Source organism: Capricornis sumatraensis, chromosome 2, assembly GCF_032405125.1.
Source record: "Capricornis sumatraensis isolate serow.1 chromosome 2, serow.2, whole genome shotgun sequence".
NCBI classification, from domain to species: domain Eukaryota; kingdom Metazoa; phylum Chordata; class Mammalia; order Artiodactyla; family Bovidae; genus Capricornis; species Capricornis sumatraensis.
The window spans coordinates 195,335,948-195,350,480 of record NC_091070.1 but is presented as its reverse complement, the minus strand read 5'-3'; the positions used below and the strand labels follow the sequence as shown (position 1 = coordinate 195,350,480).

Genomic DNA, 14,533 nt, shown 5'->3' with positions numbered 1-14,533 from the left:
TTTCCTTGGTGTAGCACACTGGTCTTGATATATTTTCTCATAGCATTTATTGTTAGCTGCTAAACTTATTTTGTTTTTCTTGTTTAGTGTCTGTTTCCCTCCTCTGGAATGTAAGCACTGTGAGAACAGAGACTTACCTTCATCATTTTATCTTTAGCATCTAGAGCAATGCTTGGCACTTAGTGAGTATTCAGTAAATATTTACAGAATGAGCAACAGGTGAAGTAGTTTATATATTACTTCCTTTACACATGAAGAAGTTGAGACTTAAAAACTCACACAGTAGTTTCTCTGTATGTGATTAAGTCTTCTAACTCCATATAGAATGTTCTCTGTATAGACATTGAATTGTGCTAGAGTTGATATTTTAAAATGACAAACCCAAGTTATCATTAGTCTGCTTATAGGTGATAACTGAGTGACATCATTATCACAGTGAAGTAAACTTTCTGCATGCTGCTTCTGCTAAGTAGCTTCAGTCATGTCCGACTCTGTGCGACCCCAAAGATGGCAGCCCACCAGGCGCCTCTGTCCACGGAATTCTCTAGGCAAGAATACTGGAGTGGGTTGCCATTTCCTTCTCCCAAACCTTCTGCATAGGCTATTCTAAAGTACAAACTGCATTGATTAATCATTAAAAAGTACTGAGTCATTGTACATCTAAGTTGTTTAAGACAGGAACTTAGATTGTTCTCTTTGAAACACCGAGGATGAATGAAAAACTCTCTTTCCATTCCAGTAAAGTGAAAGCCTCCTAGAGAAGGGAAAGGAGGAGCAGATACTAAGTCTTAGAATTTGTTGAGTAATGAGTTTTTTGTATTCACAAAACATGACCACAGAAAGATAGTGGCACATTCTTGAACATAATTCTTTGAAATTTTCATCACCCAGAAGAGGATAAAATGTACATTTCAGATAGGTGATATGTTGTGTGACCAACCCACTGCTCTGTGCTTGCATGTCAACTCTTGTGCCTTCTTTTTTTTTTTAATCCATTGCAAAGAATCAGACACTACTGAGCAACTGAACAGCAACAGCAATTCTGAAGTAAAATTAGACCTAATAAAGAATGAGTGTTTTTATTCTTTGAAGCAATTTTTAAAGTTTTATTTACTACTGAATTATAGTTGATTTACAATATTGTGCCAGTCTCTACTGTACACCAAAGTGATTCAGTTATACATATATATACACTTTAAAAAATATTATTTTCCAGTATGGTTTATCACAGGATATTGAATATAGCTCCCTGTGCTATACAGTAGGATTTTGTTGTTTATCCATTCTGTATTTCATATTTTGCATCTGCTAACCCCAAATTCCCAAGTCATCCCTCCCCAGCCCCTCTCCCCCTTGGCAATCACAAGTCTGTTTAGAATGAGTGTTTTTAAATTGCCTTTTAAAAAAGTATTTCTCCCCCGCTCCACCCTGTTTATAAAAGTAAAATGTTTATCATAGATCATTAACTAATCAAGTCCTTGACAGTCTTGTAAGCCCTTTGGCATAGTTCTTAAATTCTTGACCTACTTCCTTATTCTTCCTTGTACTCTTGCTTTCCCTTAAGCAACAACATCTAAAAGAAATGCTTTAAGAAAATAATTTCTTAGGCAGTGTTTGAATTTATGACAACTTCCCCCCTATCTTTTGATCACATGCTGTATTTTGAGTGCTTTTCCTAGCTAATCTGGGAACCATTTTCAACAATTTCTTCACAAGAATTTGTTCTCAGTTCTAAATTCCAAATCAGAACAAGGAGCTTTTGTAGAATAACCTTATTCTAAATTGAGGCCTGTAGGATGAGTCTTAGAATTAGGACTGACAGTTCAAATATCTGTGGTTCTGGCTATTGTTCTTGCTAACCAGATTATTTTAGGTGTTGTACAAATTTTCCCATCTTTAAATTTTTCTAGTGCTATTCTTGCTTTTTATCTTTTCGTGATTGTACTGTCTTGGGCCCTGACTTAGTCTTTTCCAAATAAGGAGAAACACTCTTGGGCAATTTTTGATGGAAAAGTGAAGTTGAATGATAATAATGGATTATCACTGTACAGTTTGGTCGGAGAAGTACTAAATAAACAGCATAAACTTCCTGGAGTTTAACACACCCCTATCATTTCCTTCAGTCATTTTTTGTGAAATAACATTAATCACTATTTAGTATTTGGCCAGTATAAAATTCAGATTTAAATTGAAGAAAGTAGGGAGAACCACTAGACCATTCAGGGATGACCTAAATCAAATCCTTTACGATTTTACAGTGGAAGTGACAAATAGATCAAGGGATTAGATCTGATAGAGCTCCTGAAGAACTATGAACTGAGGTTCGTAACATTGTACAGGAGGCAGTGACCAAGACTATCCCCAAGAAACAGAAATGCAAAAAGGCAAAATGGTTGTCTGGGGAGGCCTTACAAATAGCTGTGAAAAGAAGAGAAGCTAAAGACAAAGGAGGAAAAAAAAGATACCCATCTGAATGCAGAGTTTCAAAGAATAGCAAGGAGAGATAAGACAGCCTTCCTCAGCGATCAATGCAAAGAAATAGAGGAAAACAATAGAATGGGAAAGACTAGAGATCTCTTCAAGAAAATTAGAGATACCAAGGGAACACTTCATGCAAAGATGGGTACAATAAAGGACAGAATTGATATGGACCTAACAGAAGCAGAAGATATTAAGAAGAGGTGGCAAGAGTACATAGAAGAACTGTACAAAAAAGATCTTCACGACCCAGATAATCATAATAGTATGATCACTCACCTAGAGCCAGACATGTTGGAATGTAAAGTCTCGTGGGCCTGAGGAAGCATCACTATGAACAAAGCTAGTGGAGTGAAGGAATTCCAGTTGAAATATTTCATAAAAGATGATGCTGTGAAAGTGCTGCACTCAATATGCCAGCAAATTTAGATAACTCAGCAGTAGTCACAGAACTCGAAAAAGTCAGTTTTCATTCCAATCCCAAAGAAAGCCAATGCCAAAAAATACTCAAACTAATACACAATTGCACTCATCTCACACACTAGTAAAGTAATGCTCAAAATTCTCCAAGCCAGGCTTCAGCAATACATGAACCGTGAACCTCCAGATATTCAAGCTGGTTTTAGAAAAGGTAGAGGAACCAGAGATCATTATAGGGGACTGGAATGCAAAAGTAGGAAGTCAAGAAACACCTGGAGTAACAGGCAAATTTGGCCTTGTAGTAAGGAGTGAAGCAGGGCAAAGGCTAATAGAGTTTTGCCAAGAGAACGCACTAGTCATAGCAAACACCCTCTTCCAACGACACCAGAGAAGACTCTACACATGGACATCACCAGATGGTCAACACTGAAATCAGATTGATTATATTGTTTGCAGCCAAAGATGGAGAAGCTCTATACAGTCAGCAAAAATAAGACCTGGAGCTGACTGTGGCTCAGATCATGAACTCCTTATTGCCAAATTCAGACTTAAATTGAAGAAAGTAGGGAAAACCGCTAGACCATTCAGGTATGATCTAAATCAAATCCCTTATGATTATACAATAGAAGTGAGAAATAGATTTAAGGGACTAGATCTGATAGATAGAGAGCCTGGTGAACTATGGAATGAGGTTCATGACATTGTTCAGGAGACAGGGATCAAGACCATCCCCATGGAAAAGAAATGCAAAAAAGCAAAATGGCTGTCTGGGGAGGCCTTACAACTAGCTGTGAAAAGAAGAGAGGCGAAAAGCAAAGGAGAAAAGGAAAGATATAAGCATCTGAATGCAGAGTTCCAAAGAATAGCAAGGAGAGACAAGAAAGCCTTCCTCAGCGATCAATGCAAAGAAATAGAGGAAAACAACAGAATGGGAAAGACTAGAGATCTCTGCAAGAAAATTAGAGATACCAAGGGACCATTTCATGCAAAGATAGGCTCAATAAAGGACAGAAATGGTCTGGACCTAGCAGAAGCAGAAGATATTAAGAAGAGGTGGCAAGAATACACAGAAGAACTATACAAAAAAGATCTTCATGACCCAGATAATCATGGTGGCGTGATCACTCACCGAGAGCCGACATCCTGGAGTCCGAAGTCAAGTGGGCCTTAGGAACCGTCACTATGAACAAAGCTAGTGGAGGTAATGGAATTCCAGCTGAGCTATTTCAAGTCCTAAAATAAGATGCTGTTAAAGTGCTGCACTCAATATGCCAGCAGATTTGGAAAACTCAGCAGTGGCCACGGGACTGGAAAAGGTCAGTTTTCATTCCAATCCCAAAGAAAGGCAATGCCAAAAAATGTTCCAGCTATTGAAAAATTGCACTCATTTCACACCCTAGCAAAGTAGTGCTCAAACTTCTCCAAGCTAGGCTTCAGCAGTATGTGAACCGTGAACTTCCTTATGTTCAAGCTGGATTTAGAAAAGGCAGAGGAACCAGAGATCAAATTGCCAACAACCGTTGGATCATAGAAAAAGCAAGACAATTCCAGAAAAACATGTACTTCAGCTTTCTTGACTACACCAAAGCGTTTTTGTGGATCACAACAAACTGTGGAAAATGCTTAAAGAATTCTTAAAGGCAGATTACCTTACCTTCCTCCTGAGAAATCTGTATGCAGATCCAGAAGCAACAGTTAGAACTGGACATGGAACAATAGACTGATTCCATATTGGGCAAGGAGTACAACAAGGCCTGTGTGGTTGGATGGCTTCACCAACTCAAAGGACATGAGTTTGAGCAAATTCTGGGAGTTGATGATAGACAGGAAAGCCTGACATGCTGCAGTCCATGGGATCGTAAAGAGTTGGACACAACTAAGTGACTGAACTGAACTGATTTTGAGGAACAAAACAAAAATAGAAACTATACATTGAGGTTCAGTATATATTGACTTGCTAAGTAATTTGCAGCACTTAGGTTACTATTTAGTATTTTATGTTATGGTTAACTTTTCTTAGAAAGGATGCAGAAATCCCCGTCATCAGAGCTGTGCTTAATTAAACCCTGTGAAATTGGTTCCTGTCACTGATCTGTTGACCTGAATTTTTGACTTGAAGATAAAATTATCCTTTTTAAGAAATAGTAAAAGACCTGGGACCTTATAATTTAAGAGATCACAGATCAAAATACAAGTCTCCAGTCCTTTACCTGTAGTTCAGAGATCCCTGAGTCTCTGAATTCCAGAAGTTTTTTTTTCTTAATGAGTTATATTCTCATTTGGAAGTAAAGCCTGCCTTGAACTGTGTGGTTAATTATAATCTCTGTTATGCTTAGTATAAATATATGTTGTACTACCAAACTATTAGTATGCTTGATTGTGAAATTAATTAAATGCTTAATACTCCAGACTCTGTTGCAGGTGTGTGACAGTTTATGTACTATATGTGTGTTACTTTCTGAAAATTCTGAATTTTAAAGCACATTTGATCCAAAAATCTCAGATAGGGGATGTGGACCTCTATCTGTAGTCTAATGACCTAGGGTTTATATGCTGGCAGTAGTTCAGAAGGCAGGGGTACCACCCTCTGAAGCACTGCTGCAGTGCTTTGTGGGGTGATATTTGCACTGATGAATTCAGAAGGATCGCTGATTTGACACACAGCCCTTGTGGCTCAGAGAAACTTTGAAAGGAGACTTAAGTTAACCAGATCTATAGTAACTGTGGTAGAAATGTATAACCTTTAGAGTTAGACCTGGATTGGAATCCTCTCTGCTGCTGCTGCTAAGTCACTTCAGTTGTGTCCGACTCTGTGCGACCCCATAGACGGCAGCCCACCAGGCTCCTCCGTCCCTGGGATTCTCCAGGCAAGAGTACTGGAGTGGGTTGCCATTTCCTTCCCCAGTGTGTGAAAATGAAAAGTGAAAGTGAAGTTGCTCAGTTGTGTCCAACTCTTCACGACCCCATGGACTGCAGCAGCGTACCAGACTCCTCCGTCCATGGGATTTTCCAGGCAAGAGTACTGGAGTGGGGTGCCAGTGCCTTCTCCGGAATCTTCTCTACCTACCTGTTATCTGTGAATCCATAGGCAAGTAACTTATGCCTTTCTGAGCCTCTAGTTTCTCAATTATAAAATCGGTATAATAAAAGAACCCATATCATAACGTTGGTGTAAGAAGTAAATAAAATTGTATTTAATTGTGTTTAAAGCACTATTATTTAAAGCACCCGGTATTATAAGAGTTCAGTTCAGTTCAGTCACTCAGTCGTGTCCGACTCTTTGCGACCCTATGAATTGCAGCACGCCAGGCCTCACTGTCCATCGCCAACTCCCGGAGTTTACCCAAACTCATGTCCGTTGAGTCGTTGATACCATCCAACCATCTCATCCTCTGTCATCCCCTTCTCATCCTGCCCTCAATCTTTCCCAGTATCAGGGTCTTTCCAAAAGAGTGAGCTCTTCTCATCAGGTGGCCAAAGTATTGGAATTTCAGCTTCAACATCATTCCTTCCAATGAACACCCAGGACCGATTTCCTTTAGAATGGACTGGTTGGATCTCCTTGCAGTGCAAGGGACTCTCAAGAGTCTTCTCCAACACAACAGTTGAAAAGCATCAATTCTTCGGCACTCAGCTTTCTTTATAATCCAACTCTCACATCCATACATGACTACTGGAAAAACCATAGCCTTGACTAGATGGACCTTTGTTGAGAAAGCATACTGCTTTTTAGTATGCTGTCTAGGTTGGTCATAACTTTCCTTCTAAGAAGTAAGTGTCTTTTAATTTCATGGCTGCAATCACCATCTACAGTGATTTTGGAGCCCCCCAAAATAAAGTCTGCCACTGTTACCCCATCTATTTCCCATGAAGTGATGGGACCAGATGCCATGATCTCAGTTTGTGGAATGTTGAGCTCTAAAGCCAATTTTTCCACTCTCCACTTTCACTTTCATCAAGAGGCTCTTTAGTTCGTCTTCATTTTCTGCCATAAGGGTGGTGTCATCTGCACATCTGAAGTTATTGATACTTCTCCTGGCAATCTTGATTCCAGCTTGTGCTTCTTCTAGCCCAGTGTTTCTTATGATGTATGCTGCATATAAATTAAATAAGCAAGGTAACAACATACAGCCTTGACGTACTCCTTTTCTTATTTGGAACCAGTCTGTTGTTCCATGTCCAGTTCTAACTATTGCTTCCTGACCTTCTCAAGAGGCAGGTCAGGTGGTCTGGTATTCCCATCTCTTTCAGAATGTTCCACAGTTTGTGGTGATCCACACAGCCAAAAGCTTTGGCATAGTCAATAAAGCAGAAATAGATGTTTTTCTGAAACTCTCTTGCTTTTTCCATGATCCAGCAGATGTTGGCAATTTGATCTGTGGTTCCTCTGCCTTTTCTAAATCCAGCTTGAACATCTGGAAGTTCACGGTTCATGTATTGCTGAATCCTGGCTTGGAGAATTTTGAGCATTACTTTACTAGCATGTGAGATGAGTGCAATTGTGCAATAGTTTGATCATTCTTTGGCATTGCCTTTCTTTGGGATTGAAATGAAAACTGACCTTTTCCAGTCCCGTTGCCACTGCTGAGTTTTCCAAATCTGCTGGCATATTGAGTGTAGCACTTTCACAGCATCATTTTTTAGGATTTGAAATAGCTCAACTAGAATTCCATCACCTCCACTAGCTTTGTTTGTAGTGATGCTTCCTAAGGCCCGCTTGACTTCGCATTCCAGGATGTCTGGCTCTAGGTGAGTGATCACACCATCATGATAATCTGGGTCATGAAGATCTTTTTTATATAGTTCTTCTGTGTATTTTTGCCACCTCTTCTTAATATCTTCTGCTTCTGGTAGATCCATACCATTTCTGTCCTTTATTGAGCCCATCTTTGCATGAAATGTTCCCGTGGTATCTCTGATTTTCTTGAAGAGATCTCTAGTCTTTCCCATTCTGTTGTTTTCCTCTATTTCTTTTGCATTGATTGCTGAGAAACGCTTTCTTATCTCTCCTTGCTATTCTTTGGAACTCTGCATTCAAATGAGTATATCTTTCCTTTTCTCCTTTGCTTTTCACCTCTCTTCTTTTCACAGCTATTTGTAAGGACTCCTTAGGCAGCCATTTTGCTTTTTTGCGTTTCTTTTTCTTGGGGGTAGTCTCGATCCCTGTCTCCTGTACAATGTCATGAACCTCCGTCCATAGTTCATCAGGTGCTCTGTCTATCACATCTAAGAGTTCAGTAAATGTTAACAAAAAAATAAAGTTTATTAGTGTTTAACATGTAATAATATTCATTAAATGTGTTTACATAGTGGTCACTATTGCATAAACTAATATTCAAATTTGTTAATTCATAACAAGAAATATAATTGTTAAGGAGACTGCATATTTAAGCTATCTGATTCATACATTAATACAGTCTCTGAAAGCAAGCTATATGGGATGCCAGATTTATATGCAGAAGCAGGCCAAAGGGAGCTATAGATATTTAATAGTATCAGGCTTTGATATCAAGATGCGATATCTCTGTATTAGAGACATACCTATTACAAGAACAGATCTAATCTCTTGGTCAGCAAAACGTCTGACTTTCTGATTCTAGTTCTGACCTTCCTACTGTAGTTCTATTACTATTAATATTTTCTATACTTAGTATAATATCATAATTAGTATAATTACCTCTAGGCTGTTCCAGCTCTTAAATATGATCTTGTATATATCTCTGTTCTGTGTCTGTTTTCTTTAAAGGAAGGCAGTCATCTTCCAGCATCTTGGAAAGACCCCAGATATCATTGTCCGCTTGTATACTGATTCTGTATATTTTGCTAAAGCTCTATCCACCTGATGTGAAGAGCCTACTCATTGGAAAAGACCCTGATGCTGGGAAAGATTGAGGGCAAGAGAAGAAGGGGGCGGCAGAGGATGAGATAGTTAGATAGCATCACCAACTAAATGGACATGAATCTGAGCAAACCCTGGGAGATAGTGAAGAGCAGGGGAGAAGGACAGACGTACTGCAGTTCATGGAGTTGCAAAGTCAGACAGAACTTAGTGACTAAACAACAACAAAGTCTCTATCTGTAGTATGTGCGTGTATGTGTGCTAAGTCGCTTCAGTCGTATCTGACTCTTTGTGACCCTATGGACTGTAATCCACCAGGCTCCTTTCTGTCCATGGGGATTCTCCAGGCAGAAATACTGGAGTTGGTTGCCATGCCCTCCTGCAGGGGATCTTCCCAACCCAGGGATCGAACCTGCATCTCTTACGTCTCCTGCATTGGCAGGCAGGTTCTTTACCACCAGTGCTACCTGCTACTGCTCAACTGAGGCCTTCTGTAATGTGGCGTGGGAGATGTGGGAGTTATCTGTAGTGTAAAACTTGAGGGATGAATGCTGGGGAATATTCCTCAATAATCAATAATGAATATTGATTTTCATTCATCTGAAGTATTTTCAAATTTCCCTTGTTATTTTTTCTTTGAGCCATTAGTTGTTTAGGAGTATCACTTAACTTCTACCTATTTGTGGATTTCCCAAATTTCCTTCTGTTATTGAGCGCTCCTTTTACTCTGGTTTGGTCAAAGAACATACTTTGTTTTATTTATGTTCTTTTAAATTTATTGAGGCTTGTTTTATGGCTTACAATATGTCAGTCCCAGACCTTCCCTGGTGGCTCAGATGGTAGAGAATCTGCCTGTAATGCAGGAGACCTGGGTCTGATCCCTGGGTTGGGAAGATCCCTTGGAGAAGGGAATGGCTGCCTACTCCAGTATTTTCTCTCTCTCTCTCTTTTTTTAACATTTTATTTTATTTTCCTGTAATCTAGTATTCTTACTTGGAGAATTCCATGGACAGAGGAACCTGGCCCAGGCTACAGTCCATGAGGTCACAAAGAGTTGGACACAATGAGTGACTAACACTTTCACTTTTCATGATCAGTCTTGGATAATGTTCCATTACATTTGCAAATTGTGCCTTTTGAAAGGCACAATCTGTTGCATGTTGCTTCTGTTCACGGCCCACTGGCCTGTACTTAGATACAGCATATAGCTAGCTGCAAGAGGCTTGAAATGTAATAGCCAGCAGGGGAGCCATGTGTTCAGTTAAAATTTGGGGTTCAGTTCAGTTGCTCAGTCATGTTCGACTCTTTGCAACCTCATGGACTGCGGCATGCTAGAGTTCCCTGTCCATCACCAACTCCTGGAGCTTCCTCAAATTAATGTTCATTGAGCTTGCTCAAATTCATGATGCCATCCAACTATCTCATCCTCTGTCATCTCCTTCTCCTCCTGCCTTCAGTCTTTCCCATCTTCAGAGTCTTTTCCAAGGAGTCAGTTCTTTGCATCAAGTGGCCAAAGTATCGGAGTTTCAGCTTCAGCATCAGTCCTTCCAATGAGTATTCAGGACTGATTTCCATTGGGAATGATTGGTTTGATCTCCTTGCAGTCCAGGGGACTCTCAAGAGACTTCTCCAACACCATAGTTCAAAAGCATCCATTCTTCAGTGCTCAGATTTCTTTATGGTCCAACTCTCACAACCATACATGACCATTGGAAAAACTATAACTTTAACTAGACAGACCTTTGTTGCAAAGTAATGTCTCTGCTTTTTAATATGCTGTCTAGCTTAATCATAGCTTTTCTTCCAAGGAGGAAGCGTCTTTTAATTTCATGGCTGCAGTCACCATCTGCAGTGATTTTGAAGCCCCTCCAAATAAAGTCTCTCACTGTTTCCATTGTTTCCCCATCTATTTGCCATGAAGTGATGGGACTGGATGACATGATCTTCGTTTTTTGAATGTTGAGTTTTAAGCCAACTTTTTCACTCTCCTCTTTCACTTTCATCAAGTGGCTCTTTAGTTCTTCTTCACTTTCTGCCATAAGGGTGGTGTCATCTGCATATCTGAGGTTATTGATATTTCTCCTGGCAATCTTGATTCCAGCTTGTGCTTCATCCAGCCTGGCATTTTGCGTGATGTACTCTGCATATAAGTTAAAATTTGGGGTGGAGGGTGTTAATACTGAAAGGAAGAAGAGGAGAATGGATGTTGGGGGACAGGCCTGTGATAGGCAGCATTATATTGTATTTGTGATAATTTACTTTGAAATTTTAATACAAATTGTAATGTGAATCAATAGTTTGGGGTTATCATAAGGATTAATATAAATTATTTCTTTGGGAGTGCTGAGTCTTAGTGTGGAACGTGGGGTCATTGATCTCTGTTGAGGCATGTGGGATCTTTCAGATGCAGCATGTGGCATCTAGTTTCCTGACCAGGAATTGAACCCAGGCTCCCTGCATTGGGGGTTGAGAGTCTTAGTCATTGGACCACCAGCAGAGTCGAAAAAGTGATTTTTGATTGCATGGCTTGTCGTAACAGAATCCACTGCCCTTGCATTAGTAAGATATAAGAAACCAGCAAACCCAGCCACCAAATTCAACAATCTTTGTTAGTCCTAGGGCCTCTTAGAGTAGAACACATCACCCATGTGTCTTTCTGCTTCATGGAGGATTCTGTTTTCTTAAATCGCTGAAAAGATTTTAGCATCTGTTTCCTGAGTGATCCTCTCAAGGTGCTGAGCCTTCTGGCTTGGAGGCTTGTTTGTGCCAACTTGCTAAAAAATACTTCTGTCGCTAAGTTAGAGAACATTGTTAGCATAGAACCCGGTAGGAAGATCACTGGAGTTGGGGTTAGGTTTGTTGGCTCTACCTTTCTCTCATCACTACTTGTATTTGTAAAAAAAAACAAAAACCAGAGACAATAAGAGCATCAAAACCAAAAACAATCCCTCTGCCAAGCTTCCAAAACAAAACCCCCTGCTCTTCAGTGACTATCACTGGCAGGTTTGCTCCAGGTCAGAGGATAGCTGGAGATCACTTGCAGAGGCAGAACTTTCTGCCTCTCCCCTCTGTCTCTCTCAGCGTGTATGCTTTAGTTATTGCTTCCTTCATATAGAGAGCACAAGACCTGTGGCAACTGTTCCTTAAGCTTCAAGAACATATAGGAAGGAACTCTTCTCTCAACCCCAGTAGAAAAACTCCTGTGAAAGGATTCCATCCTGCCTTGTCCTTGAGGTCATGGGTCCTGTGATTGGCCAGCTTGGTCAGATAGCCACCCCTTAGCACTCACTGTGCCTAGGGGGACTTAGTCATACCAGCTTCTCTTTGGCTTCACATTGGAGCTGAGTGGAAAGAGAATGAGGGAGAGGGCTCTGTGTCATTGTGGAAAAGGAGGAGGATTCAAGGGTATCAGCACAGGTGTGATGCGGGAGAACGATTGGCAGGGCAGCCATTCCAAACTGTGTCGGCCGTATCAAACTGCTATATTTTACACATGTAATTTAATTGGGTAATTTACTTGATCTCCCTGGTGTCACCTTCATTTATGTGGATAACTCTTACCAGTGCAAGGTCTTGTGAGGTTTACCGTGTATAAAGTGTATATCACATGGAGGTCATCAGTGAGTGAGCTGCTGTTGCTGTGGATGCTGCTACTGCCTTTTCTGTATCATTAATGTCACCATCATCCCTTTTCCCCAAGTTCTCATATTTAACGTTTTCTGTTTTTCTATGACACACCCTTGAGAATGTTCACAAACCTTTAGCTCTCTATTAACTCTTGAAGTTTAATTTCCTTAACTACTCACTGTTTCTTTCAGAACGCCCCCAGGACCTGGTCCCCACATCTCCTTTTCAGCTTCATCTCTCCACCTCCCTCTTCACACTCTGTGCTTGGGCTATAAGTCTGCATTTCTGTGAAGACCTCATGTGTAAAGTTTTCCGTACCTGTTCCTTTGCTAATGTTGTTACCTTGCTTGGAATACACTCTTTTGCCTACCTTCTCGCTCTCATCAGAATTCTGTTTTTTTTTTTTTTTAAGTCCCAGGTTAAAGCTTGAGACCTGATCGCTTCTCTGTTGCTTTCCCTGATCTTTTTCAATGGCAGGGAGCATTCTGTAGTTCACAGTACTTAGTGCCTGTATGCATATAATTTATTTTTGCTCTTTTTAATTTATTTTTACAATTGTTTATGTGCTAGTCTTTTTTTTTTTTTTTTTACATTTTAAAATAGTCCAGGTCAATTACTTTATAGAATGTCCCACATTCTGAATTTGTCTGATTGTTTCCTAGTTATGTTTGTTGTAATTATTTTCACTTATCTCTTTCAATGTTTTCTGATTTATTACCCCGTCTTGCCCTTTATTTATCTACTATAATCTGATTTTTAAAAATGGAAGAGAATCAAGGATGTTTGTTACCTTGTTTGAGTTGCATTCTAACTCTTATTGGGTATTTTCAAACCTAATTATTATTTTTGTGTTTTGCCATGACTTTTGAAGAGAAGATAAATATAGAGTACAGTAAAAGGGCTATTAAATGCTTAGGGAATGTTTTTGTCAACTGTGTTTTTGCCAGCTATTTTGTTAGTAAAGAAAGAACTCATTTTAACCCTGCTTAATGTTGAGAATTTTTTATAAAATGTATGAATCATGGTTAAATTTGCAAGAAGACTCTCTACAGTATTTCAGTAATTTCTGAACATGAACTTCTGTAACTCAGTACTGTGCTTTTTTGTTTCATTTTTTTTATTTTTGAAGAAAGTTTGCTTTGATTTATTGTAATGCTGTTACATTGATAAGCTTACAGTCAGTGAAAGCAATGGCATAGACTATCTTAACATCATGTTGCAGTGAGAAGGATAAGTCAGATCTTTGTGTTACAGGCATGCAAACATCTCTGAGAAATGATTAAATTTACTTTTTCAGCTTTATTGAGGTATAGTTGACATGTAACATTATTTAAGTTGTACAATGTGATTTGATATATATTGTGAAGTGATTACTACAATAAGATTGAATAACACAACCACTATCACTTTTTATAGTTACCTTTTGTTTTGCAGTGAGAACTTTTAAGACCTACTTATTTAGCCACTTTTAAATATTCAATATGTATTGTTGACTATAGTCATTGTGCTGTACATGAGATCCCCAAGATACAGTCATCTTATAGCTGGAAGTTTGCCTGTGGCTCAGTACAATGGATGTAGGGCATCTGTGGTTTAAAGTGGGACAGTTTTCTTCAAAAACGTAACTCCATGATATTGACTTGTTTTGCTTCTTTGTCACATAGTGGAAAAAATACCAGTTGTTGAGGTATTAAATATTTTTAAAGCTTTAGTTGTTTGAGGTTTTACTTTATTTTTTACGCATGACTAAGTTAATTTTAGGACTATTTACTGGATGTCAACATGGGGCTTATTGTTCAGAACACAGTCTTTGCTTAGCTCAGTCTAGCATCAGAAACAAAGGATAAAAATGTTTTATCAGTAAATATTTTTTGAGCACCGACTGTGTGCCGGACACTGTTCTGAAGCATATGTCAGCTACAGTTTCTACCCCCTAAGGAATTTGCAGTCTTGTGGGTGAGTCAGACAAGTAACCAGCCACTATAGCACAAGGTGGTACATGCCAGGATCAGGAAACATACAAGAGACTCTAGGAGTCCAGGGGTGGGAATTCTAATCAGACAGAGGTAGGGCACTTGATGAGTGATGAGCCAAGGCAGAAAATCAGAGTCAAGGATATTCTAAACTGAGAAACATGGGATGAGAAATCTCAGAGGCAAAAAAAATGTG

At 39.4% G+C, this 14,533-nt stretch overlaps 1 protein-coding gene across 4 annotated transcripts in view; it reads left to right on the top strand.

The window, feature by feature from the left end:
* OSBPL9 (oxysterol binding protein like 9) overlaps nt 1-14,533 on the top strand; it is a 170,976-nt gene that overhangs the window by 17,030 nt on the left and 139,413 nt on the right. The gene's annotated exons all lie outside the window — the stretch shown is intronic.